At 46.9% G+C, this 25,225-nt stretch overlaps 1 long non-coding RNA gene across 3 annotated transcripts in view; it reads right to left on the reverse strand.

Moving 5' to 3' along the window:
* The window catches only part of LOC143822115 (uncharacterized), a 74,756-nt gene that overhangs the window by 29,294 nt on the left and 20,237 nt on the right, over window positions 1-25,225 (reverse strand). The gene's annotated exons all lie outside the window — the stretch shown is intronic.

Below are 25,225 nucleotides of genomic sequence, written 5' to 3' on the forward strand. Positions count from 1 at the left end.
AATCGGGCGACGATCCACTGGCTCCTTCCGCTGCTGGTTCTCCTGGCACTGGGCGGGGATCTCAGGCTGGGGCTCGACTTGGCCGATGACCCCACCAGGGAGGCTTTTCCGGTCTGTCCGTGGCTCCTCATGGCGCGTCCTCCACTGGCTCCTGCACCGGGCTGCTCCTCCTGGTGCTGCTGCTGCTCGTGCCGCCGGCCAGGCCTCTCAGTGTGGGCCTCAAATCGGGCAACGATCTGCTGGCTCCTGCCGCTGCTGGTTCTCCTGGCGCTGGGCGGGGATCTCAGGCTGGGGCTCGACTCGGCCGATGACCCCGCCAGGGAGGCTTTTCCGGTCTATCCACGGCTCCTCGTGGCGCGTCCTCTGCTGGCTCCTGCGCCAGGCTGCTGCTCCTGGCGCTGCTGCTGCTCGTGCCGCCGGCCAGGCCTATCAGTGTGGGCCTCAAATCGGGCGATGATCCGCTGGCTCCTGCCACTGCTGGTTCTCCTGCCGCCGGCCGGGTCTCTCAGGCTGGGTCTCGACTCGGGCGACGACCCGCTGGTGCTACTGAGCGCCGACGCTGGCGCTGCTGGGCTGGTCGGCCAGCAGGCTGGCGCGCCGGGCAGGGAGCACCCGCCAGCTCCCACCCGCCAGCACTCCGCGCTCCCTCGGGCGCCTCTCAGCGCGACTGCTGGGGGCTCCCTCGGGCGGCGGCCTGACTCGGTGAGAGGCGCGAAGCGCCTCTCGCCGTGTCAGGCCGGGAGCAACTGCGAGCCGCGCACTGGGGCTGGGAATCAGAGGGACCAATCGGCAGGCGCGATTTTCTGTCATGAGGAAGGGTCCAATCCGGACCCTTCCTCATCCCGGACACATCCCGCCCCAGGAGGGCTTACAGCTTTATTTAGTCCGTGGCGCCCGCGGCGCCACGGGCGGTGTACAGATAATATGTAACCATTATGTAACATATGTAACCATTATTGTGATTATCCTGAATTGGACATGAGTTTTTAATAGTACCTTTGTATGTCATTTTTAATCAATATTCTGTGCAAGGTGTAATAAATAGTTGTATTATATTTTTACTAGCAGAAAGCCCGCTGCAAGCAGCAGGCTCTACTGAGACGTTGTATTTTGGGGGGGGGAGGCAGTGGTGTTGAGGGAGGGAGAGGGTGCGTGATCACCTTAAGGGAGCTCTAGCTGTGTGACAGCACCCGTGGCTTGTCCAGAGGCTTGTGGGAGGGCTCACAGAGCAGACTGCGCGCTCTGGGTGACCTTGGACTCGGGAAACACCTCGCAGCCGTGCGGCCTACAACTCGGTGCGTGGGCTGCGTGTGGCTCCTTAGCGGCGGGTGCTGCAGAGCCTGCTCCTGGCAGCCACCATGGCCTTCTGCTGGGCGGCGCGGGTACCCCTCCTCTTGGTGAGAGGTTCCTCTGTCTCCTGGCTACCTCCTCCTCCTCCTGGTGGCCACTGCCGCTGCCTCCTGTATGCCACTGGCGCCTTATGCCATATGCCACCTTTGCCAGTTCCTCCTGGCATCTGCCGCTGGCTCCTGGGCGTCAGTGGCACGTGCAGCTGGCTGTCACCCCCTCCGCCTGGTGGTCACCGCTGCCGCCTCCTGGGCACCGGAGCCACCTCCTGCGGGCTGCTGCCGCCACCTCATCCTCCTGGCCAGTGCTGCCTTCTCCTGGGCGCAAGCAATGGCAGCCAGGCTTGTCTGCAGCCAGACTGCCAGAGAGGTGAGTGGGCGCACAGGGAGGGTGATCTGTGTAGGAGCCGGCCCAATCAGGGTGCTGGCCCAGTCAGCTTTGCTGCCACACCCTGATTGGCCGGGATTCGAGCCCGGACCACCTCAGCAGCCAGGACACGCTCCACCCACCGGGGCATTTCACAAATATATATATCCATCCATGGGCAAGGATCTTTTAGCTGCTCAACCTTTGGGTTCTTAGCTTGATTTTCGGGGGGGGGGGCTTTATTTCCCCCCAGAATACTGGACTGTATCATGAGCACAGACAAGTTTGCAACCATGAAGATGTAATTGGTGCAAACTCCATTTCAGGGATTCATTTGAGGAGTTATTTTAAGCCTGCTATATACATGCCAATAAATGGCAAGGTAGGGTGCACCATTAACTGCAATAGAGAGAATCACAGTTTCCTAAATGCAACACTATTTTTAAGCAGGGTAGTTACTGACCTGGAGCCAGACATCCAGAAATGTGACATCAAATGGGCCTTAGAAGAAGAAGAAGACGAAGAGTTGGTTCTTATATGCCGCTTTTCCCTACCCGAAGGAGGCTCAAAGCGGCTTACAGTCGCCTTCCCATTCCTCTCCCCACAACAGACACCCTGTGGGGTGGGTGAGGCTGAGAGAGCCCTGATATCACTGCTCAGTCAGAACAGTTTTATCAGTGCCGTGGCGAACCCAAGGTCACCCAGCTGGTTGCATATGGGGGAGTGCAGAATCGAACCCGGCATGCCAGATTAGAAGTCCGCACTCCTAACCACTACACTAAACTGGCTCAAACTACACCAAACTGGCTGACTTAGGAAGTCTGAGCGACAATAAAGCTAGTGGTGGTGACAGCATTTCAGTTGAACTATTCAAAATCTTAAAAAACGATGCAGTAAAAGACCTACACTCAATATACCAGCCTATTTGGAAAACTCAACAATGGCCACAGGATTGGAAAAGGTCAGTTTACATTCCAATCCCAAAGAAGGGCAATGCTAAAGAATGTTCAAACTACTGCACCATTGCACTCATTTCTCATGCTAGCAAAGTTATGCTCAAAATCCTACAAGCTAGGCTCCAGCAATATGTGGACACAGAACTTCCAGAAGTACAGGCAGGTTTTCAAAGAGGCAGAGGAACTAGAGATCAAATTGCCAACATATGCTGGATCATGGAGAAAGCTAGGGAGTTCCAGAAAAACATCTACTTCTGCTTCATTGACTATGCTAAAGCTTTTGATTGTGCAGAGCACAACAAATTGTGGCAAGTTCTTAAAGAGATGGAAATACCAGAGCATCTTATTTGTCTCTTGAGAAACCTATATGCAGGTCAAGAAGCAACAGTGAGAACCGAGCATGGATTCCCTGATAGGTTCAACATTGAGAAAGGAGTTCGGCAAGGCTGCATACTGTTGCCTTGCGTATTTCACTTGTACGCAGAGCACATCATGAGAAAGGCGGGGTTAGATGAGTCACAAATTGGGATCAAGATTGCAGGGATAAATATCAACCACCTCAGATACGCAGATGCTACCACTCTAATGGCAGAAAGTGAAGAGGAACTAAAGAGCCTCTTGATGCGGGTGAAGGAGGAGAGTGCAAAAGTTGGCTTGAAACTCAACATCAAGAAAATGAAGATCGTGGCATCCGGCCCTCTCAATTCCTGGCAAATAGATGAGCAAGAAATGGAGGTAGTGACAGATTTTATTTTCCTGGGCTCCAAGAAGGCCGAGCGTCAAAGAATTGAGGCTTTTGAACTCTGGTGCTGGAGAAGACTCTTGCGAGTCCCTTGGACTGCAAGGCGAACAACCCGTTCAGTCCTAGAGGAGATCAGCCCTGACTGCTCCTTAGAAGGCCAGATCCTGAAGATGAAACTCAAATACTTTGGCCACCTCATGAGAAGGAAGGACTCCCTGGAGAAGAGCCTAATGCTGGGAGCGATCGAGGGCAAAAGAAGAAGGGGACGACAGAGAATGAGGTGGCTGGATGGAGTCACTGAAGCAGTAGGTGCAAACTTAAATGGACTCTGGGGAATGGTAGAGGACAGGAAGGCCTGGAGGATCATTGTCCATGGGGTCGCGATGGGTCAGGCACGACTTCACACCTAACAACAACAACAACAACAAGGATGCACCATTAACTGCAGTAGAGAGAATCATAGTTTCATAAACGCAACACTATTTTTAAGCAAGGCGGAACCCCCTGTGTATTAATAAATCACCCAGCACCATGGCAGAGAAAGGCTGTGCTAGTTCTCCATTGGAAAAATGTGATGTTACCGGTGCTTTCTGCTGCCTAACTTCCAGTTGATTCTGTTTGTTTGTGAAGACGAGTCATTCGTTAACAAGAAGGCAGCAGTGCTAGGGCTGCCAGCTCTGGATTGAGAAATTCCTGGAGATTTTGGGGCTGGAATATGGGCCAGAGGGGGCTTGAGGAAGGGAGGGACAGTGCCATGGAGCCAACTCTCCAAAGCAGCCATTTTCTCCAAGACTGATCTTGGTCATCTGCAGGTAAACTGTAATAGTTACTAATCTCTAGGTGCTATTGGGAGCTTGGCAACCCCAATGGCTGCGTTTTTTTACCCTGGTCTCACTTCACTAGTCAGATCTGACAAGCTTGCTTTCAGAAGGAGGCTTTTTTTTTCTCCCCTGAGGAAGATGTTAGTAATCATAAATGTCATATATGTAATCAGGGTTGCCAACTTTGGGTATAGAAATCCGTGGAGATTTGGGGACCTGTGGAGAACAAGATTTGGAAAAGGGAGGGACGTCTGGGGGGTGTAATGATATTGAGCCCACTCTCTAGAACAGCCATTCTCTCCACCAGAAATGATCTCTCTAGCCTAGAGCTCAATTGCAAAGACAGAAGATCTTCAGGCCTCATCTGGAAGTTGGCAACCATACTTGTTCATTCTGCCATTTTGCTGATCTGAAGCCCCCCCCCCCAAAAAAAAAAAAAAAAAAACCAGGAGTGTCTTGGCCCTGGCTTTACAAAGATGTGGAGGGTGAGATGGGTTTTCATCCCACCCTTGTGTGGCTTATTTTATGGAGATATTGATTAAGATAAACCAGGGGAGGCACATGACATCTCTCCTAGGAGGTCAAGAGTTCAGCAACACAGCTGGTGACTTTCCCAACAGCTATGTTTTAGTAATGCTCATCGGTCAGCAGTGTCGGCTTGAGGTTTTTCCTGGGCCTCTCTGTCCCCTCCAAGAAGCTAAACGGACAGTTATGGACAGAGGCTGCAATGACGCCGGAGCCTGGACTTAAGAGCTTTAGCCGAGGGGAAAGTTGGGTGTTTTTTCAGCACCAATCGATGGAGAGCTGCTGTGACATGCTGACCCCTCAGCTTCTTGGTGCTAATAACATGGGTTTTAAGGTGTGGCAGTAAATCCTGGGCCACAGGGTTGAGCTCTCTGCGGGGAGCAAGAGAGAGGAAGTTTAAATAACACTGAAGAGAGTGGCAGATGGCGCAGGACAAGGGGCAGGAGGGAAGACTTGGGACATTAACTTTTACAAAAATGTGTTCATAAAAATAATGAAGGACTCACTCAGCTTACAGCCTGAGGCAAAAGCTGTGCTGCAAAGGCAGTGAGGCCTCCCTGTGTGGAAAGCTTTGGTAATGTCAAAGCAGCTGGCTTCCCTAGCAGAGGCCTAGAGGGTCTATGTGGGGCCAGAGTCACATTTGAGGGCTGGGTGGCTCATTCTCCTGTGAAGCAAGCCCTTAGAAACAACAGCTAAGTCCAGTTTGGCTAGTTAGGGGTCAGACAGAATTTTGCAAGCGTGCTGCTTCGATCTGAACAATCCTGGCTTTCATTAAATCATTTCTGCCTTGGTGAAAATAAACTCATGGTCTATTTTTCTAGTGTTTGCTGTTTCATGTTAAATTAACATACTTTCCATTTGGGGGTGGGGGGAGGTTGCATCCATTGCATATAACTTGCACCTTTTATCTCTAGAATTTCAGTGTCTAGAGAGAGAATGGACCCTGTCTTCATAGCACATCTGTGTAAATTCATGTGCATGAACAGTGATGCTCCACGCAAAGCACAGCCTCATATTTCACATGCGTTTGCTGCTGAGATTTATTTTAAACTGTTGACAAGTTTCGATTTTATCAAAGTTTCATTAACCAGATTACTTAACCATTTATTTAACTAAATATGGCAGTCCTATACAATACCAGTGCTTGTCCTATATCACAAATTTTCAGCTGAAGCTACCGTGGATTGTGCCTTCTCAATTTTCATGCATTAAAAAGCTTGCATTTTAAAGCATAGAGCATTTGGGTGTTGAAGAAGAGTTTCTGGATAGAAATGACCTGTTCTCCCTCTAGAGTGGAAGACATCTGCAGTGTAGGTTTTGCCACAAGCTTCTCAGGGAGGCAGGAGCTAAAATAAAAGCCCTCCTTCCAGTTCTGGTGCTGCGTTGTAGTGATCATTCACTCCAGTTGTTCTCCTGTCTCTGACAGGGAGACAGCACAGGGTGAGCTCTGCCACATCTGTACACTTCGAGAACCTTTGTTTTTTCCAATACACGACTCAGTTCTGCTTCTATCTTCCCTCTTCGTTTCCCTCCACTTTTATCTTCTGATGGGGCTGCGACTTCAGCATCGTGGCAGGAGAGAAAGAGGCACACCAGCAAGGCTTATGCTTTGGTGGCTACTTTAACCACGCAAATGGTTTCTTGAGCAGCCGTCTCTGTCAGTACTAATGGTACATCCGGTGAAGGGAGACAGTTTCCTCTCAGAAGAGGATCTGGCAGTGGTTTATGCGGCCCCAGATCCAGAGGCAACGGGCCCAGTGAGCGAAGTCCTGTGTAGGGCCGCCCCAACTAAGGCGAAGAAAGCCTTGGAATCATCCGAAGCAACTGAGATAACAAGCTCTTTAACTTCAGCCGCACGCCACCTCAGCCAGCCAAGGGGCTTCACTTTCGCAGCCGGTCCAGCATGGCAGTTGTTTCATGGGCTCAGAGCAGGAGCCCTCAACTCAGTTCCATGGTTGATTTAACCAGCCAAATGTTGAACAACATACTGGTCTCGTTTCCAAGGATGGCAAGGGAAGTATAAGGGACCCCATATATATGAAGGCTGAGACAGTCCTAGGAGGAGCTCATGTAGGCAAACTGGAGTGTGTCCAGAGGAGGGCAACAAAGACGGTGCGGGGCTTGGAGAACAAGATGAGTCAACATTTGAAACGAAGATGAGGGTGGATGTTGAAGGTAGCTGCTTTTACAGCAGACACCACCCTAGATTCAATGATATTTAACTCTAGAGCTATGGCATCCACTGCAGCGGCCAGGAGACTCATATGGTTCAAGGCCTAGCTAGCAGACAACTGCTCCAAAACAATTGTCTCTGGTTATCCTTTTCAGGGGATCATCTATTCAAAGAGGCCCTTGAGCACATTCTCGTGGAAGCGAGAGACAAAAAGCACATTATGTACAGGTGGCTCTGTTGGAGGAGAAGGTCCAGGAATTAGAGAAACAACTGATTACACTGCAGGAGGAGGGAAATCTATCAAAACAAAATCAGGAGCACCTAACACAGGAGGGTAATAATGGGAAGAATGTTTGCCCATGTTGTTATGTGCGAAGTCGTGTCCGACCCATCGCGACCCCATGGACAATGATCCTCCAGGCCTTCCTGTCCTCTACCATTCCCCGGAGTCCATTTAAGTTTGCACCTACTGCTTCAGTGACTCCATCCATCCACCTCATTCTCTGTCGTCCCAGTCTTCTTTTGCCCTCAATCGCTCCCAGCATTAGGCTCTTCTCCAGGGAGTCCTTCCTTCTCATGAGGTGGCCAAAGTATTTGAGTTTCATCTTCAGGATCTGGCCTTCTAAAGAGCAGTCAGGGCTAATCTCCTCTAGGACTGAACGGTTTGTTCGCCTTGCAGTCCAAGGGACTTGCAAGAGTCTTCTCCAGCACCAGAGTTCAAAAGCTTCAATTCTTTGACGCTCGGCCTTCCTTATGGTCCAACTTTCGCAGCCATATATTGCAACTGGAAGACCATAGCCTTGACTAAATGCACTTTTGTTGGCAGGGTGATGTCTCTGCTTTTTAGGATGCTGTCTAGATTTGCCATAGCTTTCCTCCCCAGGAGCAAGCGTCTTTTAATTTCTTTGCTGCAGTCCCCATCTGCAGTGATCTTGGAGCCCAGGAAAATAAAATCTGTCACTATCTCCATTTCTTCCCCATCTATTTGCCAGGAATTGAGAGGGCCGGATGCCATGATCTTTGTTTTCTTGATGTTGAGTTTCAAGCCAACTTTTGCACTCTCCTCCTTCACCCGCATCAACAGGCTCTTTAGTTCCTCTTCACTTTCTGCCATTACAGTGGTATCATCTGCATATCTGAGGTTGTTGATATTTCTCCCTGCAATCTTGATCCCAATTTGTGACTCCTCTAATCCCGTCTTTCTCATGATGTGCTCCGCATACAAGGCAAGGCGACAGTATACAGCCTTGCCGAACTTTCTCAATTTTGAACCAATCAGTGATTCCATGTTCAGTTCTCACTGTTGCTTCTTGACCTGCATATAAATTTCTCAAGAGACAAATAAGATGCTCTGGTATTCCCATCTCTTTAAGAACTTGCCACAATTTGTTGTGCTCTGCATAATCAAAGGCTTTAGCATAGTCAATGAAGCAGAAGTAGATGTTCTTCTGGAACTCCCTAGCTTTCTCCATGATCCAGCGTATGTTGGCAATTTGATCTCTAGTTCCTCTGCCTCTTCGAAATCCTGCCTGTACTTCTGGAAGTTCTCGGTCCACATATTGCTGGAGCCTAGCTTGTAGGATTTTGAGCATAACTTTGCTAGCATGAGAAATGAGTGCAATGGTGCAGTAGTTTGAACATTCTTTGGCATTGCCCTTCTTTGGGATTGGAATGTAAACTGACCTTTTCCAATCCTGTGGCCATTGTTGAGTTTTCCAAATTTTCTGGCATATTGAGTGTAGCACTTTTACTGCATCATCCTTTAAGATTTTGAATAGTTCAACTGGAATGCTGTCACCACCACTAGCTTTATTGTTGCTCAGACTTCACATTCCAGGATGTCTGGCTCCAGGTCAGTAACTACCCCATTGTGGTCATCAGGGATGTTAAGCTCGCTCTTGTATAGTTCTTCTGTATAATTTTGCCACCTTTGTTTAATCTCTTCTGCTTCTGTGAGGTCCCTACCATTTTGGCCCCTTATCATACCCATCTTTGCATGAAACGTTCTCTTCATATCTCCAATTTTCTTGAAAAGATCTCTGGTCCTCCCCATTCTATTGTTTTCTTCTATTTGTGTGCACTGTTCATTTAAGAATACACCACGAAAAAAAAGGGGACGGTTCAAAATTATTGCAACAGAAAACAGAACCTATCCCGGGCTATTTTAAACAATTTCACAATGAATACAAATAAACATTTCTTATCTCTTCTTTTTTATATATGTATATGTATATAAGCACAACCAGAACGGCCTCCAGATTTAACCGTTTTCAATTGAGTTTTCCTCAGTGGTTGTTTTTCTAAAATATAAAAGCATTCAATTAATACAGGCTTATCAACCATTTTTACAAAACAGAAGAGAACATATTTAACTGAACACAGTCATTATTCCAGTCTGCAATAGTGCATACCTCCTATAATTCTTATAAACATACAGTCATTGTTTCTTTAAGTATCCTTATATATATGTATAAATCAAAAGCCAGCTTTTTGGCTATTATCGTAAAAAATATAAAAATTATAAAAATTATACTAAACGGCCAAGTCTTACCAACTCTTTGTATAGTTAATGAAGTCCAACAAAAGGATCTAAAATAAAATAACACTGCTTTGAAATTTATAGATTTATAAATCTATTATCATTTAAAAATATTGTTTGAAAATACTAATCCTAAGTAATAATCTCTTACCAAGTTTTGCTTTTAAATTATATATATGTGGCCTTTGGCTCCTAGGTTTGGGGAGGTCTAGTCAAAAGACTCTTCCCACTGGGTTGTAAACTGCCTCTGGTAATTATACTCTAGCTGAGAAACTTACTCCATGCCACACCTGTACCAATTAAAGCTGCAGTCTCATCTAAAAGCGAAGAGTTCCAAACATATGTAAAAAGTTATTTTAAGGGCTCTAAATTCTCCCAATTGGCCATGAAGCCTATCAGTTAGGATTTAAATTATAATAAACCTTCTTCCAAGGTACCCCTGTAGAGGCTATTGATCTTGTACCTAGCTTGAGTTCAAGAAATCACAGCATCATTTTGCAGTCCTTGTATTTGCAGGTGCTGCCTCACAGGAAGCAAGAAAGTTCCAAGTTCGTGTTTAAGCCCTTGGGGCTCATAGTTTCCAATGAGTAAATATAAAAACTTTCACGTTGTCTCAAGATCTTATTGATGTCCATCTTGTGGTGTCCAACAATTGAGATTTGTTCAAGTCCAAAGAATAATAAATCTTCTGGTTTGTGTCCTTTTTCCATGAAGTGAGTCACCATCGGAGCATCTGTTATCTGGTGTCTAAGTCTGGATTGGTGTTCCTGGATACAGACCCTAATTGGACGGCTGGTAATACCAATGTACAATTGCGCACATGGACATATAACACAGTATACTAAGTTTTTACTTGAACAGTTAATAAACCGATTGATCCTAACATAAAAGCCATTACTTGTTGCTCTGTATTCCTTGATAGGTAACAAATACTTACAAACCCCACATGTACCACATTTGTAATTGCCTTTAGGAAAGTTGCTTGCTGATGTTTCAGTATTAAATTGTTTTTTATTAATTAGTTCACCTATAGTGTGGTTGCGCCTCCATGCTAATCTTAAACCATTTTCACATCCAGGTAAGTCCCTGATTAAGTGCCAATGTTTAAATAATATTTTTCTGATATTTGTAGCAAAATATGAATAATCAAAAGCACAGGTCAATTTCTGATCTTTTACTCTCTTATTATACTGCAATAAATCATGTCTCTCCTTGGCGTCTACCCTAGTTTTAGCCTGATTGATAATAGATGGTGGGTAGCCACGATGTTCCAGGGCTTTACCTAATTCCTTACTGGCATTTTCATAAGAAGAGGAGTAATAGTTAATACGTTTATGTCTCAAAAATTGCCCATAGGGTAAATTTCTTATGAGGTGGGGAGGATGAAAGCTGTTGAAATGAAGAAGTGTGTTACGATCTGTTGGTTTTTTGTATGATGTGGTGGTCAATCTACCATCTGGTTTTAAAGTTACCAAAGTGTCTAAAAATGGTACTTCCACCATGTTCATTTAAGAAGGCATTCTTATCTCTTCTAGCTTTTCTCTGGAATTCTGCATTCAATTGGGTGTATCTTTCTCTTTCTCCCTTGCCTTTCACTTCCCTTCTCTCCTTAGCTATTTGTAAAGCTTCCTCAGACAGCCATTTTGATTTCTTGCATTTCTTTTTCTTTGGGATGGTTTTAGTTGCTACCTCTTGTACAATGTAGCGAACCTCCGTCCATAGTTCTTCAGGCACTCTGTCTATCAGATCTAATTCCTTAAATCTATTTGTCACCTCTACTGTATATTCGTCGGGGATATGATTTAGTTCATACCTGAGTGGCCTAGTGCTTTTCCCTACTTTCTTCAATTTAAGCCTAAATTTTGCAACAAGAAGCTCATGATCTGAACCACAATCAGCTCCTGGTCTTGTTTTTATTGACTGTATAGAACTTTTCCATCTTTGGCTGCAGAGCACATAGTCAATCTGATTTCTGTGTTGACTGTCTGGTGATGTCCATGTGTAGAGTAGTCTCTTGGGTTGTTGGAAAAGAGTGTTTGCTATGACCATTGTATTCTCTTGGCAAAATTCTACCAGCCTGTGCCCTGCTTCATTTTGTACTCCAAGGCCAAACTTGCCTGTTATCCCGGTTATCTTTTGGCTTCCTACTTTAGCATTCCAATCTCCCATGATGATAAGCACATCATTTTTTGGCGTTGCTTCTATAAGGTGTTGTAGGGCTTCATAGAACTGATCAACTTCATCCTCTTCAGCAGCAGTGGTTGGGGCATAGACCTGGATCACTGTGATGTTGAATGGTTTGCCTTGGATTCGAACTGAGATCATTCTGTCATTTTGGGGATTGTATCCCAAGACTGCTTTTCCTACTCTCTTATTGATTATGAAGGCTACTCCATTTCTTCTGAGAGATTCTTGTCCACAGTAGTATACCTGATGGTCATCTGAATTAAATTCACCCATTCCTGTCCATTTTAGTTCAATGACTCCTAAAATGTCGATGTTCAGTCTTGTCATTTCTTGTTTAACCACATCCAGCTTGCCTTGATTCATGGATCTGACGTTCCAGGTTCCTATGGAATAAAAATCTTTACAGCATCGGACTGTCTTTTCGCCACCAGTTACTTCCACAGCTGAGCGTCCTTTCGGCTTTGGCCCAGCAGCTTCATTCATTCTGGCGCTACTCGTACTAGCCGTCTGCTCATCCCCAGTAGCATATTGGACACCTTCTGACCTGAGGGGCTCATCTTCCGGCGTCATATCGTTTTGCCTTTTGGAACTGTCCATAGAGTTTTCATGGCAAAGATACTGGAGTGGTTTGCCATTTCCTTCTCCAGTGGATCACCTTTTGTCAGAGCTCTCAGCTATGATCTGTCCGTCTTGGGTGGCCCTGCACGGCATAGCTCATAGCTTCACTGAACTACGCAAGCCCCCTTGCCACAACAAGGCAGCGATCCTTGAAGGGGGGTTTGCCCATAGGAGTAGAAGAATGAGGAGAAGGTCTGACCCACTGATGCTCAGTAATCGCTTCCATGGTCTGCCTGAAGAGGTTGATTCATGAACCCAGGAGCATGTGCAATTCCCCATGAAGAACAAGCCCCAACGTAGACCAGGAAAAAGTCACAGGCCCCCACAGGTGAGAGTTCTAGGTCTTCTTCCCCGCTGACCCCACAAAGCTCAGGAAACACTTCACAGTCCCCCACAAGAAAGAGTTTTAGTTCTGCTCCCAAGGGTACAAATAAATGGCTACTGATAATTGGGGATTCCTTGCTAAGAGGTGTAGAGGCCGAAGTGTGTAGACCAGACTTGTTGTCTCGAGAGGTCTGCTGCCTACCTGGTGCATGCATTAAGGATGTGACAGAATGGCTGGACAGGCTCATCAAGCCCCCAAATCATTGCCCCTTCCTTCTCAAACATATAGGAACAAATAATACTACCCAACAGAACATGGAACATATTAGGAAAGACTTTGTGGATCTGGGGAAAAGGTAAAGGACCTGGGAGCACAGGTTGTGGTTTCATCAGTCCTTCCTGTAAGTGGCCAAGGCATAGGAAGAGAAAGAAGAATTATGCAAGTAAATGAGTGGCTATGTCGATGGTGTTGACGGGAACAGTTTGGATTCTGGATCATGGTCAACAATGTCAATATGAGGGGCTAGAAGACGGCATGTACCTCACAAGGGACATAAAAAGTATTTTTGGGAGAACCGTTGCACACCTGGTGAAGAGGGCTTTAAACTAGACACAAAGGGGAAGTGAGACGTAAATTCAGAACTTGGTGTGATGGCAAGATCTGAAGATAAGATCTCAAATCTACAGGGAATGTTACATGAGCAGGGAACTACTAGCTTACAAGGAAGTTCAAAAACCAAAACCATGAGGCACACAAAGGATGGATTATGATGTCTCTACACTAATGCACAGAGTATGGGAAACAAGTAGGAGGAACTAGTAGTCATAATAGAGGAAGGGGGCTATGACCTTATAGGAATCACAGAAACTTGGTGGGATAATAATCACAATTGGAATACTAAAATTGCAGGGGTACAATCTATTCAGAAGGGACAGACAAGAAAAGAAGGGAGAGGTATAGCAATATATGTTAGGAATCTTTATACCTGTGAAGAAATACAGGTACCCGAGCATGAAAGTTCAGTTGAGTGTATTTGGGTAAATATAAAAGGAGCAGGAAATGAGAGTGGTATTATTGTGGAGGTCTGCTATAGACCATCAAGCCCGTGACAGGACTTGAATGAGATACTGCTAGACCAAATTACACAATTTTCAAAAAAAAGATGTCCCCATCTTCAAGAAAGGGAAAAAGGAGGATCCAGGTAATTATCGACCTGTCAGCTTGACATCTGAAGCTGGAAAAATTTTGGAACAAATAATCAAACACTCAGTCCTTGAGCAGCTAGAACTGAGAGTTGTGATTTCTAAGACTCAGCACAGTCATGTCAGACCAATGTTATCTCTTTTTTCGAGAAAGTGACTACCTTGCTGGATCAGGGGACTGCTGTGGACATAGTTTATTTGGATTTCAGTAAAGCTTTTGATAAAGTTTCACATTACATTCTTGTTCACAAGTTGGTAAAATGCAGTATGGATCCTAATTCTGTCAGGTGGATCAGTAACTGGTTGACAAATCGTACCCAGAGGGTTCTTGTTAATGGTTCAGCATCTTCTTGGAAAAGAGTGACAAGTGGAGTACCCCAAGGATCTGTCCTGGGGCCTGTGTTGTTCAACATATTTATAAATGATTTGGATGAGGGATTAGAGGGGATACTTATTAAATTTGCAGACAGTACTAAACTGGGAGGGGTAGCAAACACAACTGAAGACAGAATCAGAATACAGGATAATCTTGATAGGCTCAAGAAGTGGGCTAAACTGAATAAAATGAAGTTCAATAGGGACAAATGTAAAGTTCAACATTTAGGTAGGAAAAACCAAATACACCAATATAAGATGGGGGAGACTTGTCTTGGCATGTGCGAAAAGGATCTAGGAGTCTTAGTAGACCATACATTGAACATGAGTCAGCAGTATGACTCAGTGGCTAAAAAGGCAAATGGGATTCTGGGCAGTATCAAACGGAGTATCGTGTTCAGATCACGGGAGGTTATAGTACCGCTTTACTCTGCTCTGGTTCAGCCTCACTTGGAGTACTGTGTTCTGTTTTGGGCACCCCAGTTGAAGAGGGATGTTGACAAATTGGAACGTGTCCAGAGGAGGACAACAAAGATGGTGAGGGGTTTGGAGACCAAGACGTATGAAGAAAGGTTGGGGGAGCTTGGTCTGTTCAGCCTAGAGAGAAGACGACAGAGAGAGGATCTGATAACCATCTTCAAGTATTTTAAAGGGTGCCATATGGAGGATGGAGCAGAATTGTTCTCTCTTGCCCCAGAGGGACAGACCGAATGGGATGAAATTAATTCAAAACAAATTCCGACTAAACATCTGGAAGAAGTTCCTGACAGTTAGAACGGTTTCTCAGTGGAACAGACTTCTTCAGGAGGTGGTGGATTCTCCATCTTTGGAAATTTTTAAACAGAGGCTAGATAGCTTTCTGACAGAAAGCCTAATTCTGTGAAGGCTTAAGGGGTTCGCAGTTTACAGTAGAGCGATTGGGATGTGAGTGTCCTGCATAGTGCAGGGGGTTGGACTAGATGACCCATGAGGTATCTTCCAACTCTATTATTCTATGACTAGATATTAAGCCCGCTGTGGGCAAAATACAGCGGGCCCTAGCATGATGGGTGGGTGGAGGGATGGGGCGAAGGAAGGAGGGAAAGGAGAGAGACAGAAAAAAAGGGAGGAAGATAGAGACAGAAGAAGAGGGAGAGAAACAGGTAGCCAGAAAGAGGCAGATGGAAGAGATGTTCTGATGGATAAATTGAAGGACTGCAATCTGGATTTTCAGATAGTCGGGTGGATAGGGAATTGGTTAGAGAACCGCACTCAAAGAGTTGTTGTCAATGGTGTTTCATCAGACTGGAGAGAGGTGAGTAGCGGGGTACCTCAGGGCTCGGTGCTTGGCCCGGTACTTTTTAACATATTTATTAATGATCTAGGTGAGGGGATGGAGGGACTACTCATCAAGTTTGCAGATGACACCAAATTGGGAGGACTGGCAAATACTCCGGAAGATAGAGACAGTTCAACGAGATCTGAACACAATGGAAAAATGGGCAAATGAGAACAAGATGCAATTTAATAAAGATAAGTGTAAAGTTCTGCATCTGGGTCAGAAAAATGAAAAGCATGCCTACTGGATGGGGGATACGCTTCTAGGTAACACTGTGTGTGAACGAGACCTTGGAGTACTTGTGGATTGTAAACTAAACATGAGCAGGCAGTGTGATGCAGCGGTAAAAAAGGCAAATGCCATTTGGGGCTGTATCAACAGAGGCATCACATCAAAATCACAAGATGTCATAGTCCCATTGTATACGGCACTGGTCAGACCACACTTGGAGTACTGTGTGCAGTTCTGGAGGCCTCACTTCAAGAAGGACGTAGATAAAATTTAAAGGGTACAGAGGAGAGCGACGAAGATGATCTGGGGCCAAGGGACCAAGCCCTATGAAGATAGGTTGAGGGACTTGGGAACGTTCAGCCTGGAGAAAAGGAGGTTGAGAGGGGACATGATAGCCCTCTTTAAGTATTTGAAAGGTTGTCACTTGGAGGAGGGCAGGATGCTGTTTCTGTTGGCTGCAGAGGAGAGGACACGCAGTAATGGGTTTAAACTTCAAGTACAACGATATAGGCTAGATATCAGGAAAACGTTTTTCACAGTCAGAGTAGTTCAGCAGTGGAATAGGCTGCCTAAGGAGGTGGTGAGCTCCCTCTCACTGGCCGTCTTCAAGCAAAGGTTGGATACACATTTTTCTTGGATGCTTTAGGATGCTTAGGGCTGATCCTGCGTAGAGCAGGGGGTTGGACTAGATGGCCTGTATGGCCCCTTCCAATCCTATGATTCTATGATTCTATGAGGAAGGGAGAAAGGGAAAAACAAAGTGAATGCTGGGAGGAAGGGAAGGAAAGGGCAAAGGGAATGCTGGGAGGAAGGGAGGAACAGAGGAAGGTAGGTGGCCTTGGGACCTTATGCTGGGCCCAGGGGCAGGCTTGGCTGCTCCAGGGCCCGGCAGAAGGCTCGGGACTTCGGGAGTGGGCTTTGTGGCCTTCTGGCGGGCCCAAGGGCAGGCGAGCCTGCCCCAGGGCCCGGCAGAAGGCTCCCTGGGCGAGGGGAAGCCGGCTGGAGGACTTACTGCTGGGGGAGGCTTCTTCCTCTGAGCGGCAACTCCCCGGCCGGCCCAGGCGAGGCTGGGCCAACCAGCCAATGGGGAGCCGCCATTGGCTGCTTGGCCCTCGAGTATCCTGTTTATTGCTACCAGGTGTCTCAAAACAGCTTACAATCACCTTCCCTTCCTCTCCCCATAACAGTTGCCCTGTGAGGGATGTGAGGCTGAAAGAGCCCTGATATTACTGAAGAAGAGAAAGAGTTGGTTCCTATATGCTGCTTTTCTCTACCCGAAGGAGTCTCAAAGCAGCTTACAGTCACCTTCCCTTTCCTCTCCCCACAACAGACACCCTGTGAGGGAGGTGAGGCTGAGAAAGCCCTCATGTTACTGCTCAGTCAGAACAGCTTTATCAGTGCTGTGGCGAGCCCAAGGTCACCCAGCTGGCTGCTTGTGGAGAAGGTCACACAGCTGGCTGCTAGTTCAGCAGTGGAATAGGCTGCCTAAGGAGGTGGTGAGCTCCCCCTCACTGGCAGTCTTGAAACAAAGGTTGGATACACACTTTTCTTGGATGCTTTAGGGTACTTTGGGCTGATCCTGCATTAAGTAGGGGGTTGGACTAGATGGCCTGTATGGCCTCTTCCAACTCTGATTCTGTGAAGGAGCCGGGAACCAAACCCGGCGTGCCAGATTAGAAACCGTTACTCTTAGCCACTACACCAAGCTGGCTCAGTATGATGGGGATTCTCATGGTCAACCCAGAGGCACTCCAGTGGGGGAGGTGGCACTGAGGACTTCAAGCCTTTCTCAGACCCTTTCAACAGCTCACTCACCATCAGGATCATTCAGTCCAACTTTCACTTGCCATCAAGAAGAAGAAGAAGAAGAAGAGTTGGTTCTTATATGCCGCTTTTCCCTACCCGAAGGAGGCTCAAAGCGGCTTACAGTCGCCTTCCCATTCCTCTCCCCACAACAGACACCCTGTGGGGTGGGTGAGGCTGAGAGAGCCCTGATATCACTGCCCGGTCAGAACAGTTTTATCAGTGCCGTGGCGAGCCCAAGGTCACCCAGCTGGTTGCATGTGGGGGAGCGCAGAATCGAACCTGGCATGCCAGATTAGAAGTCCGCACTCCTAACCACTACACCAAACTGGCTCTCAGTGCTGTGGCGGCAAGAGTCTACTCAAGAGTCTAATCAAGCAGAGTCTACTCTGGTGGCTGAAACAACACAATCTTCACCAGGAAAAATTCTTCACCATCACAAAGGAGGCACAATATACAGATCCCGGCCTGACAGGATGGGGAGCTGCCCTGGCACAGACATTGGCTTGGGGCACCCAACTACATCAGGAAACAATGCTTCCCATAAACATCCTTGGAGTTGGGGCTATCTTTGAGGCATTAACATGCTTTCTCCCTCTCATACAGCACAGACACATCCTAGTCAGGAAGGACAATATCTCAACATGTGCTTATCTGAACCACCAAGGAGGGTCCTGATCCAGAGCTCTCCACAAAGAGGTGTCTTGGATTCTTGTCTGGGCTGAGAAGAATCTTCTTACACTGAGGGCAGAATACATAAAGGGGACACTCAATTTTCAAGCTGACTGGCTCAGCCACCAGCTGATTCAGGAGGGGGAGTAGTCCTTGAAGGAAGTTTTTCACCTGATCATGGATGCATTCGACATGCCAGTCATGTATCTATTTGCATCAGATTCAAATAATCATATGGAGCAATTAATGACTTGTTTCTGCCATCCAAGAGCAGAAAGAATGCATGCTCTTAACACACCACTGCTGGAAGGCCTGCTATACACCTATCCCCCCCTACCCATGATTCCTAGGTTACTCCAGGTTACTTGCCTTGACACAATTCTGGTGGCCCTTCATTGGGCGAGGCATCCTTGGTTCTCTACCATCTTGCAGCTCTTGGAAGAACCTCTGCAACAGATCCCAAACCTTCTTCATCAAGGCCCAATCCACCATCCGGATCCCTACTGGCTGCATTTGACCACTTGGAAATTGAGAGGGAGGCCTTGAGGAAGGAGGGCTATTTGGATGAAGTAACTAGCATAATTCTTGCATCGCACAGGAAATCAACCATCCAGCTCTACAATGTGACTTGGAAAGCCTTCGTCAGATGGGGACGATGCAAGGTCATGAAGCCTTCAATTTCAGACGTGCTGAATTTCCTTCAGGAAGGGTTGGCATACAGGCTCACACCCTTTTTGGCTTTAAAAGTAGAGAGCTTGCAACTGTTTAGACTATGTTCATATGTTACCTGTTCACCTGACCCATGGTCCCTTCTTTCCTTGAAATTTTCAGTATGCTTGCTTTGCTCAGTATTTTGCCACACACCAGAGGTCCGAGGGTGGTCCTTGTACACACATGAATTAGGAATGCTTTTAAGAAGTTTTATTGTGTGTTTTGCATGAGAAACTTAGCCTGGGAGACTTACATGCCTGGTATTTTGTTTAGTGCCCCTAATTTCAAATTAGGAGGGTGAGGTCTCAGAGGAAATATAAAATTTATGCCTGTAAGCTTGCCCTTTAGTTCTAGCAAGGAAGTACCTTGCTCTCTGTTCAACACTTTCTTTAATAAAGAGATTTTCTTCAACAGTGAATATGCTTACTGGGAGTTTGACAAAGGCCTGACAGCAGGCCCTTGTAGTATAAATACTGGCAAGTGGTTCCCAGACTTCAAAATTATGTAATTGTGGAGGGGATCATGAATGCAGAGAGAATTATGAGAATAGGGGATCTGACAACATGTCCCTGTTTTCATCTGTGAAATGTCGGACTGTATGAGAATCATATTCATTCCCATCAGGAAAATGTACGCTTGTGGGGGGCAAATGGATTTCTTTCTGCAAGGCCTGTAAACAGATCAAACATAGCTGCTAACCAGGAACACTTTACAAAAGACTCAGGCATTTCCACAGGTCCTTTGAGTAAAGGGGGAATCAGCCCAAAATTGGTCTTTAAATTGTATGCTGGTTGTCAGTTTTAAAGCAGAGTATTGTATGGGGGCAGGGAGAGGAATCAAGCAGTGATGCAGCAAATTTGAAATCTTCACGTGAATGTTGGCCAGCAGGAAAAGCAGGCCAGAGATAACCCTGCAGCCATTTCATCTCTTCCTCACCAAGCCCAAATGATTCTGTTAGATTCTGTGTGTATGGTCATGCTTCCTTTTGTCTGCGGTTGCTGATCACACTTATCCTTTTTTATTTCTATGCCACTCACATGCAATTGATTCAAAAACACTTGATGAACTAGGGCTACCAACTCTGGGTTGGGAAATTCCTGGAAACTTCAGAGCTGGCATGTGGGGACAGTGGGGAGAAAGAAGGAAGGAAGGAAGGAAGGAAGGAAGGAAGGAAGGAAGGAAGGAAGGAAGGAAGGAAGGAAGGAAGGAAGGAAGGAAGAAGAAAGAAAGAAAGAAAGAAAGAAAGAAAGAAAGAAAGAAAGAAAGAAAGAAAGAAAGAAAGAAAGAAAGAAAGAAAGAGAGGGGGGGAGGGGAGAGGGGGAGGGAGGGAGGGAGGAAGGAAGGAAAATTGAATTCTGGGAGGAAAGAAGGCAGGCAGGCAGGCGCCATGAAAGGGGACAGGGCAGGGGTGGAAGGAAGGAGGTAGGGGGGTGAGTCGCAATGGAGGTTGGGGGGAGGGGTTGAGGTTGAGAAGGGTCGGTGGCTCTGAGGACAGGGAAGCTGCGCCTGAGGAGCGCAGGGTTGAGTGGCGAGGGGGGCAGGGGGGGAAGAGGGTGGGGTTCAGAAGGGCAGCTGCGTAATGGCGGCTGTCGGCGGCGCAGTTTGGGGGGGTGGGCGGATCGGGGGGGGGGGTTCGTGCCTCCTCGTCAGTCCAGGGGCAAGGGGCTAAAGTGCCACCCAACTGAGCCCTCCACTTGTCAGTCCAGGGGGAAAGGGCCAATTGTTGCCCCCCATCATGGACTGAGCCTTCCCCTACACCCCTTACTACTTTATTTATACCACTCCCGCTGGGCTGTGTTAAGATCCTTTGGCTTCCTACTTTGGCATTCCAATCCCCCATGATGATAATCACATCATTTTTTGGCATTGCTTTTAGAAGGTGTTGTAGGGCTTCATAGAACTGGTCAACCTCCTCCTCTTCAGCAGCAGTGGTTGGGGCATAGGTCTGGATTACTGTGATGTTGAATGGCTTGCCTTGGATTCAAACTGAGATCATTCTGTCATTTTGGGGATTGTATCCCAAGACTGCTCTATGGACAGTAACAAAAATTTTATTGATTACTGAGTTTTATTTGTGATTTAGTGATGGGTTTTAAAAAACATCTTTTAAATGAAGACACACTGAGTTTTGGTAAAGCTTTCTCATTTTGGCTCTGATTTGTACCCTGTGGAGGCAGAATGAAAAAATCTATTGCGTTTGGTTTCCATTGTAAGACCTCCTGAAGCACAAATGTATTTAAGGTACAAATATGAAAATGTTTTACTTCATTGACAAGAAGAACATTCCTCTTCCATTGCTGAGCCCTTCTTTGCCACCATGCAGTTATCTGACTTCCAGGGATATAACCCCCCTCCCCGGCAGAAAGGGGTTAAATGTATCCCGCACCAGGCCAAATCATAGGATTATAGGCTTGATGCCCAACTGTCCCATCTGTCAGATACAGAAGCATAAAGAGACCCTGCAGTCTCTGGGCTTGACTGTCAGTTAGATGGCCACTATATTAGAACTGCATTAGGGGAAACCAGCCAGTGAAAAATGGCAGCTGTCAGGAAATGTCTGTCTGTCGATCTATCTATTCTTCTTTCCTTAAAACCAAAATTCTGGACTAGGGCAATTACGAGGGTATTAAGAGTTGCCAGTTTCCTTCTCCTGGTGCCACCCCTGCCCTTTTAACAGAAACATGATACGCAAAAAACATGCCCGCTGCAAGATGTTGTTCTATTTGCCCCTGCAAACAAATGAAAAAATAAACAAATATCAGGCTGCTGTTCAGAGATGCAGGAGCAGAGCCAGTAAAAAAGCTCAACCTCACAGAGCGTGTGGGAACTTATAGAAATCTGATGCAGCACAGTGGATGCAGCCACAAAATGGCTGCCAGAGAAGGTGGAGCCAGACACAAATGGCTGCTGAAGTTTCACTTTTGTCATATAGGAAAACCCCTTGTATTGCAGTCGCAACTGCGCCAAAGAAACATTTTTTAAAATCTGCACAGTAAATCAAATCTCCAGTGCCCAAAAGCCTTATTTGTCCCTGCCACAAAACATGTTGGTGGGCAAACTGGATTTAGAACTTACATACACTATAAAGTTACCGTATATACTCGCATATAAGCCGACCCACATATAAGCTGAGGCACCTAATTTCACCACAAAATGCTGGAAAATCTTATTGACTCATATATAAGCCCAGGCTGGTATTTGGATAGTGGCTTTTCCCCCTTCACTTCTCTTTTGGGCAGGATCTTTTAAATCCCTTTTCTTCCCGCCCCCCTCCTCCCTCTTTCCCCTCCTCCCTCTTTTCCTCTGATCCCTCTTGATTTTTTTATCCAATCCTTCTTATCTCATTCCCTTCTTCTTAGCCGGGTGTTCTGCTCCGTCCACTTTCCATTTCTTTCTCTAGGGGTGTTTCCTCCTTCTGCTCTGCTCTCCCTCTGAAACAGAGGCTTCAGAGCTTCCTGCAGCAGTAGCACATGCTAGCCTCGCGCTAGCCTTATGCTAGCCTCATTAAGGCAATCAGGGGGGAAGACGGATACTGCTCTTCCCTCCCCTCCCACTGTCCCTCTCGGGCTTGCTGCGTCTCTTCCTGCCTCTGCTTCTTCACTTAAGTATACTTGTCTCCCACCCCCACCCTCATGTCTAGTCTTGCAGTTTTTTTTTAAACCCGCATATGAGTCGAGGGGAACATTTTCAGCTTTAAAAAAGGGCTGAAAAATTCAGCTTATATGCAAGTATATACAGTATTAGAGAAGTGAAGGGGGAAAAGCCACTATCCAAACACCAGCCTTGGCTTATATATGAGTGTCCACAGGTCACAGAGGAGGACCTTTATTATGGCATAGGTGTTTGAGGGTTGTACTGGAAATTATTGAAAATGATAACCCAGTGTCCAGTTCCATGGAGAAGGGAGCCCCCTCTATGCTCACTGACAGATGGATATTCATTCATTCATTCATTGAATCATAGAATAGAATCATAGAATCTTAGAGTTGGAAGGGGCCATACGGCAGGTGGGTGCTCGAGTGTGTGTGTGTGTGGGGGTGTTTGTGTCGTGGGAAGCGGTGGCGGGGCGGGAAGGGGTCTGGGGATGGAGGGGGGTAGTTGGCGTTGGCCGGTCGCATGGTGTTGGGGGGGGCGGGAAAGGAGCAGGTACACCGCATCTTCGACGCGGCACCCTTGCTCCTTTCCCTAGGGCGATGGGAAGGCGGGAGGACTCACCGTGATGGAAAGTTGCGTGACCTTTGGCGTGGTGAGTCCAGGAAGGGGTCTGGGGAGGGGGGGTTAGCGCACGGCAGGTGGGTGCTCAAGTGTGTGTGTGTGGAGGTGTTTGTGTCGTGGGAAGCGGCGGCAGGGCGGGAAGGGTGGGGGGATTAGCGCACGGCGGGTGGATCCTCTACGCGGCGTCCCTGCTCCTTTCCCTAGGGCGATGGGAATGCGGGAGGACTCACCATGGTGGAAGGTGTGTGTGTGTGTGTGTGTAGGACGGGGGACGGGGAACCAAGTAGCAGTCGGGAATGTTGTGGCTGTGTCATGTGTGGAGATCTTCAGTGATCAGGTGATCCAGTTTTCTAGCTTTGGGGCTTGCCTTTTCCCGAGATCCTTATTTTGGAGCTGCTTTCACTTGACACTGACAACATCTGGGAAATGGTGGCCTCCTCCACTGAGCCCTCACACTCCCTCAAGGGGCCATTTGTGCCCCGTTCCCTCTGGCACTGCCTGCTGGGTGTGAAGTGATCGCAGGGCTGCCACAAACCGATCCCCCATTGAGCCCCCTTCTTTTCTTTCCCCCTCCTTTCTTGGTAATAAAAACAAACACTTCTGAAGATCAACGGAGTTGTGCAGCGGGCACTTGAAATAAATAACTAATTTCTCCCTGCATGATCTCAAGGAGTAGAAGAGGCATGAATAGCTAGGCCTGGTGTTGGTCTGACCAGGCTCCCTGGAGCGGTAATTCGAAGGATGACAAACATGAGACAAAGGAAAGCGTTGCCAAATGGGCACTTCCCGCAGGCCTTTGCAAAGGAGCTATTGCAGGGTTTGGAAATAACGAAGTTGAAGATGGGGAGAGGGGGGTATTTTCTCATTGAGACTGAGTGAAGTGCCAAACAAGCTACTATTACGGGTGGCTTTAAGAGGTTTAGGCAGGAAGGGAGGGGGAAATGGAGAGAGGGAACACGGGGGAGAAAAAGGAGGAAGTGAGGAAGGAGGATAAAAAGTAAACATGAGGCGGCAAGGAGTGTGCTGGGGGGGGGGGGGTTTGCAATGTGGCAAAGTGTGAAATTGGCCCCATGAGAACCTGCCTTGGTGAAGAGGCCCTGTTTCCACCAATCCTTGGCCTTCACATCCAATCCGATAGCTTCCGTTCAGCAATTTTTAATTTATTTTAAGAGCCTTGTCATTTCAACAATACAGCCCTCAAAATGAGAAAGAAAACCAGAGAGAGGACTAAAGAGAATAGAAAGAAAACAAAATATCTACAGTTGTCGAGACAAGGAGAGAGAGAGAGAGAGAGAGAGAGAGAGAGAGAGAGAGAGAGAGAGAGAGGGGAAATAAAGGCCAACATCCATAATTTTCTCTGTGGGGCTTTGAGGTAATTGAGCCATTTGGATAAAAATAAGGCAGCAGGCCCCTTAGGTAAGAGGAGCGCTTGCAATCCAAGAAGCTTTGAATTATGCGTCTAGTATCACTTTAAATCCCCGCCCGCCTCCCTCCACCCCCCATAGCTATGGCGAGCCACTTTCCTCTTTTATTCTTATGTGTATTTTTAAAGTACTCTGTCAAATGTCATCGGATGAGTACAGAATTTCAGCTGTCACAACTAATTTTGATGCAGATCTGTGCATGTTACGTGTGGACTTGCAAGAACTGTGATGTCGAATCAAGGCTTCTTTTTTCTCTTTCCTTTTTTTTTAAATTTCAGAAGATTTACATCAAAAATTTGTTTCGGGGAGTGTTTAAGGACTGTAATTTCCTCTTTGCAATTGCCACTTGATGTTGTGTGATTTCCTAGCATCACCCCCCCCCCCCAGCTCTGCTGCCTGCACTTCCAACTCACCATGCCCCCACCCCCAATCAATCAAGGCTACATAGCTGTCAGCTGCTCCATTCAGAGGCACAAACCTTGGTGTTATCACAGTTCCCAAATGCTGGGTCATTTTCCCGTCTCAATCTTGCTATAGTATTGCAGCACACCTAGTTTAAGAGGAACAGTGGTGGGCTAGTGTGCTGTTTTGGTCTCTACATCAGTTCCCTCCACCTTGCTCAACATCAAGAGAGGCCAAATGTGAAGGGGGAATAACTTACGCTCAATCCTAATT

Source organism: Paroedura picta, chromosome 12 (genome assembly GCF_049243985.1).
Source record: "Paroedura picta isolate Pp20150507F chromosome 12, Ppicta_v3.0, whole genome shotgun sequence".
Lineage (NCBI taxonomy): Eukaryota > Metazoa > Chordata > Lepidosauria > Squamata > Gekkonidae > Paroedura > Paroedura picta.